This window comes from Salvelinus namaycush, chromosome 3, assembly GCF_016432855.1.
Source record: "Salvelinus namaycush isolate Seneca chromosome 3, SaNama_1.0, whole genome shotgun sequence".
Taxonomy (NCBI): domain Eukaryota; kingdom Metazoa; phylum Chordata; class Actinopteri; order Salmoniformes; family Salmonidae; genus Salvelinus; species Salvelinus namaycush.
In genome coordinates this window covers 29,197,529-29,203,528 of record NC_052309.1, presented here as the reverse complement: position 1 = coordinate 29,203,528, position 6,000 = coordinate 29,197,529, and positions in this window count along the sequence as shown.

The following is a 6,000-nucleotide window of genomic DNA, read 5'->3' as shown; positions in this document are numbered from 1 at the left end:
CAATGGCTGCCTTTCACTTTGCGCAAAAATCACTCGGAGAGCCCCCACCTATCCACTTACGCAATGTGGTCGTTCACGCTCATCCTTCAAAATAAAAGCCTGAAACTATGTCTAAAGGCTGTTGACACCTTAGGGAAGACATAGAAAAATAAGTCTTATTGATATACCTTTATATGGGCAATAGGAATGCATGGGAACAGAGAGGTCTCAAAAACAGGGCCACTTCCTGGTTGGATTTTCCTCAGGTTTTCGCATGCAATATCAGTTCTGTTTAACTCACAGACAAAACTTTTACAGTTTTGGAAACTTCAGAGTGTTTTCTATCCTAATCTGACTATTATATGCATATTCTAGTTTCGGGGGCTGAGAAATAGGCAGTTTCAAATGGGTACGCCTTTTTAGACAAAAGCGAAAACTGCGCCCCCTAGTTCTAAGAGGTTTTAAGAACAAATTATTATTTACAACGATGGCCTACCCTGGCCAAACCCGGGCGACGCTGGGCCAATTGCGCGCCGCCCTATGGGACTCCCAATCACGTCCGGATGTGATACAACCTGGATTCAAACCAGGGACTGTAGTGATGCCTCTTGCACTGAGATGCAGTGCCATAGACCCCTACTCCACTCAGGAGCATTACTCATCCCATATGTACAGTTGAAGTCGGAAGTTTACATACACTTAGGTTGGAGTCAAGAAAACTACTTTTTCAACCACTCCAAAAATGTCTTGTTAACAAACTATAGCTTTGGCAAGTCGGTTAGGACATCTACTTTGTGCATGACACAAGTCATTTTTCCAACAATTGTTTACAGACAGATTATTTCACTTATTGTGTCACAATTCCAGTGGGTCAGAAGTTTACATACACTAAGTTGACTGTGCCTTTAAACAGCTTGGAACATTTCAGAAAATGATGTCATGGCTTTAGAAGCTTCTGATAGGCTAATTGACATCATTTGAGTCAATTGGAGGTGTACCTGTGGATGTATTTCAAGGCCTACCTTCAAACGTAATGCCTCTTTGCTTGACATCATGGGAAAATCAAAAGAAATCAGCCAAGACCACAGAAAACAGATTGTAGACCACAAGTCTGCTTCATCCTTGGGAGCAATTTCCAAACGCCTGAAGGTACCACGTTCATCTGTACAAACAATAGTACCCAAGTATAAACACCATGGGACCACGCAGCCGTCATAGCGCTAAGGAAGAAGACGCGTTCGGTCTCCTAGAGATGACCGTACTTTGGTGCGAAAAGTGCAAATCCATCCCAGAACAACAGCAAAGGACCTTGTGAAGATGCTGGAGGAAACAGGTACAAAAGTATCTATATCCACAGTAAAACAAGTCCTATATCGACATAACCTGAAATGTCACTGCTCCAAAACTGCCATTAAAAAGCCAGACCATGGTTTGCAACTACACATGGGGACAAAGATTGTACTTTTTGGAGAATTGTCCTGTGGTCTGATGAAACAAAAATAGAACTGTTTGGCCATAATGATGTTATGTTTGGAGGAAAAAGAGTGACTTGCAAGCTGAAGAACACCATCCCAACTGTGAAGCATGGGGGTGGCAGCATGTTGTGGGGGTGCTTTGCTGCAAGAGGGACTGGTGCACTTCACAAAATAGATGGCATCATGAGGAAGAAAATGATTTGGATATATTGAAGCAACGTCTCAAGACATCAGTCAGGAAGTTAAAGCTTGGTCGCAAATGGACATACTTCCAAAGTTGTGGCAAAATGGCTTATAGACAACAAAGTCAAGGTATTGGAGTGGCCATCATAAAGCCCTGACCTCAATCTCATAGAAACTTTGTGGGCAGAACTGAAAAAGCGTGTCGAGCAAGGAGGCCTACAAACCTGACTCAGTTACACCAGCTCTGTCAGGAGGAATGGGACAAAATTTACCCAACTTATTGTGGGAAACTTGTGGAAGGCTAGTTGAAACATTTGACCCAAGTTAAACAATTTAAAGGCAATGCTACCAAATACTAATTGAGTGTATGTAAACTTCTGACCCACTGGGAATGTGATGAAAGAAATAAAAGCTGAAATAAATCATTCTCTCTACTATCATTCTGACATTTCACATTCTTAAAATAAAGTGGTGATCCTAACTGACCTAAGACAGAGAATTCTTACTAGGATTAAATGTCTGGAATTGTGAAAAACTGAGTATAAATTTATTTGGATAAGGTGTATGTAAACTTCCGACTTCAGCTGTATTTTATACCATCTTGCCTATGCTGGTCGGTCATTGCTCATCCATATATTTATATGTACATATTACCCATAACACATCCCTTTACTTAATTTTAGGTAGTTGTTGTGGAATTGTTAGATTACTTGTTATATTACTGCACTGTCGGAACTAGAATCACAAGCATGTCGCTACACTTGCAATAACATCTGCTAATCATGTGTATGTCACCAATAAAATTGGATTTGATTTCAATTTGAAATCTTTTGGACATCAGAGCAACCTTGAGATAATCTTTTTTGAGTCAGAAAAGGATGTTCATATGATAGGGAAGGTCTACAAAACCTTGCAGAAGGCATTTCCAACTAACAATCTCTTTAAAAAATATATAAACTATTGGAACCAAGATCTAAAAGAACTGATGTTGGCACAAGATGGAGGGAAATACAGGTAACAAAAATGTATGCTTGATACAGTATAAACTAATGTATAGAGTTTATTATACAAGAAACAAAAGTCACAAATTCTACAACATAATGACAAAGTCATGCCATTGTGTCAGTGATGGCTAATTGACGGACTTGGAAGTCCATCAATTAGCCATCATTGGCACAATGGAAAAATCAAATGATTTATTATTGAAATATTGAAATAGCATGGGCAACTGAAAAAAACTAATTGGTACAATTTAAGACCAAGTGGCAAACAATAATGCAGATACTAGGAATGGGGGTGTGAGCATATTGATGAGTTAGTTAAAAAACCTCTCTGAACCACCCATCCCGGATCCGGGATCATTGTCATCAGAAACGCTGACTAGCATAGCCTAGCCTAGCGCCACAGGTATATAATATAATATAATTTCATGAAATCACAAGTCCAATACAGCAAATGAAAGATAAACATCTTGTGAATCCAGCCAACATGTCCGATTTTTAAAATGTTTTACAGCGAAAACACAACATATATTTATGTTAGCTCACCACCATATCTAAAAAAAAAACACAGCCATTTTTTCACAGCAAAGATAGCTTTCACAAAACCCACAAATAGAGATAAAATTAATCACTAACCTTTGAACAACTTCATCAGATGACAGTCATATGACATCATGTTATACAATACATTTATGTTTTGTTTGATAATGTGCATATTTATAGCCAGAAATCGTGGTTTTACATTGGCGCCATGTTCAGAAATGTCTCCAAAATAGCGAGAGTATTTACAGATAGCCACGTGAAATACAGAAATACTCATCATAAAACTTTGATAAAGATACATGTTTAACATATAATTAAAGATACACTGGTTCTTAATGCAATCGCTGTGTTAGATTTAAAAAAGAACTTTAGTAAAAAGTAGAGGTCGACCGATTAATCGGAATGGCCGAGTAATCGGGGCCGATTTCAAGTTTTCATAACAATCGGAAATCGGTATATTTGGGCGCCGATTTTTTTCACACCTTTATTTAATCTTTATTTAACTAGGCAAGTCAGTTAAGAACACATTCTTATTTTAAATGACTCGTTCAGGGGCAGAACGACAGATTTTTAACCTTGTCAGCTCGGGGGATCCAATCTTGCAACCTTACAGTTAACTAGTCCAATGCTCTAACACCTGATTACATTGCACTCCACGAGGAGCCTGCCTGTTAGCGAATGCAGTAAGCTAAGGTAAGTTGCTAGCTAGCATTAAACTTATCTTATAAAAAACAATCAATCAATGACTGTCATTGCTCCAATGTGTACTTAACTATAAACATCAATCCCTTTCTTAAAATCAATACACAAGTATATATTTTTAAACCTGCATATTTAGCTAAAAGAAATCCAGGTTAGCAGGCAATATTAACCAGGTGAAATTGTGTCATTTCTCTTGCGTTCATTGCACGCAGAGTCAGGGTATATGCAACAGTTTGGGCCGCCTGGCTCTTTGCGAACTAATTTGCCAGAGTTTTACGTAATTATGACGACATTGAAGGTTGTGCAATGTAACAGGAATATTTAGACTCATGGATGCCACCTGTTAGATAAAATACGGAACGGAATAAAAGTTCTGTTTTCGAGGTGATAGTTTCCGGATTAGTCAAAGGTATATGGTTTAGAGAGAAATAGTCGACGCGTTATAATTCCTGTAATAACTTTGAGGCTGAATTTGAAAGGGGTTCCTTCGTCATTTTACCGTTCATGTCTTCCATAGAGAATGTCTTGATCTACTTCAAATAAGGTCTGTGTTTCGTGCAGGCTTAAACCGCCTCGACGTTTTGATACCCGTGTAAATCTCACTAGGATAAGGTAACGTTTGTCAACATATTTTCATAAATCCACTCTACAATTTTTTTTTAATCTTCGCTTATATTTAGCCAATATTAATCAGAGTTACCTTGTCCTATGGATATCTACACAGTTATAAAATTGGCACGGTGATGTAAGCCTACACGAAACACAGACCTTATTTTAAGTGAATCTAAAAATATCCTATGGAATAAATGAAGGAACCGGGCCCTCATACCACCCTCATGGAGTCTGTTTCTGACCATTTGAGCAGACACATGCACATTTGTGGCCCGCTGGAGGTCATTTTGCAGGGCTCTGGCAGTGCTCCTCCTTGCACAAAGGCGGAGGTAGCGGTCCCGCTGCTGGGTTGTTGCCCTCCTACGGCCTCCTCCACGTCTCTTGATGTACTGGCCTGTCTCCTGGTAGCGCCTCCATGCTCTGGGCACTACGCTGACAGACACAGCAAACCTTCTTGCCACAGCTCGCATTGATGTGCCATCCTGGATGAGCTGCACTACCTGAGCCACTTGTGTGGGTTGTAGACTCCGTCTCATGCTACCACTAGAGTGAAAGCACCGCCAGCATTCAAAAGTGACCAAAACATCAGCCAGGAAGCATAGGAACTGAGAAGTGGTCTGTGGTCACCACCTGCAGAACCACTCCTTTATTGGAGGTGTCTTGCTAATTGCCTATAATTTCCACCTTTTGTCTATGCCATTTGCACAACAGCATGTGAAATTTATTGTCAATCAGTGTTGCTTCCTAAGTGGACAGTTTGATTTCACAGAAGTGTGATTGACTTGGAGTTACATTGTGTTGTTTAAGTGTTCCCTTTATTTTTTTGAGCAGTGTAAATATATATATTAAAATATATATATTTTTTTTAAATAAATCGGCCGATTAATCGGTATCGGCTTTTTTTGTCCTCCAATAATCGGTATCGGCATTGAAAAATAATAATCGGTCGACCTCTAGTAAAAAGCACAGCATGCAATAATCTGAGACGGCGCTCAGCCATTCTCCGCCATGTTGGAGTCAACAGAAATACAAAATTACATCATAAATATTCCCTTACCTTTGATGATATTTCATCAGAATGCAGTGCCAGGAATCCTAGTTCCACAATAAATCGTTGTTTTGTTTTATAATGTCCATTACTTCTGTCGAATTAGCAACTTTGGCTAGCATGTGTAGTGGAAATTTACGCTAATAAACGAAAACTTCAAAAAGTGATATTACAAATCGAATAAACTGGTCAAACTCAGTTGAGAGTCAATCTTCAGGATGTTTTTCTCATATATATCCAATAACGTCCCAAACGGAGCATTTCTTCATGTCTATATAACTCATTGCAGACAAGGACATGACATGCACAGTGTGCGTGGCCAAGAACTGGCAATATGCCTGACCAGTCACTCCAAAGGCTCTCATCCGGTCCCACATCAGGCTAGCCGCTTCATTCCACGTTCTACTGCCTGTTGACATCTAGTGGAAGGCGTATGAAGTGCATACAGATCCATAAA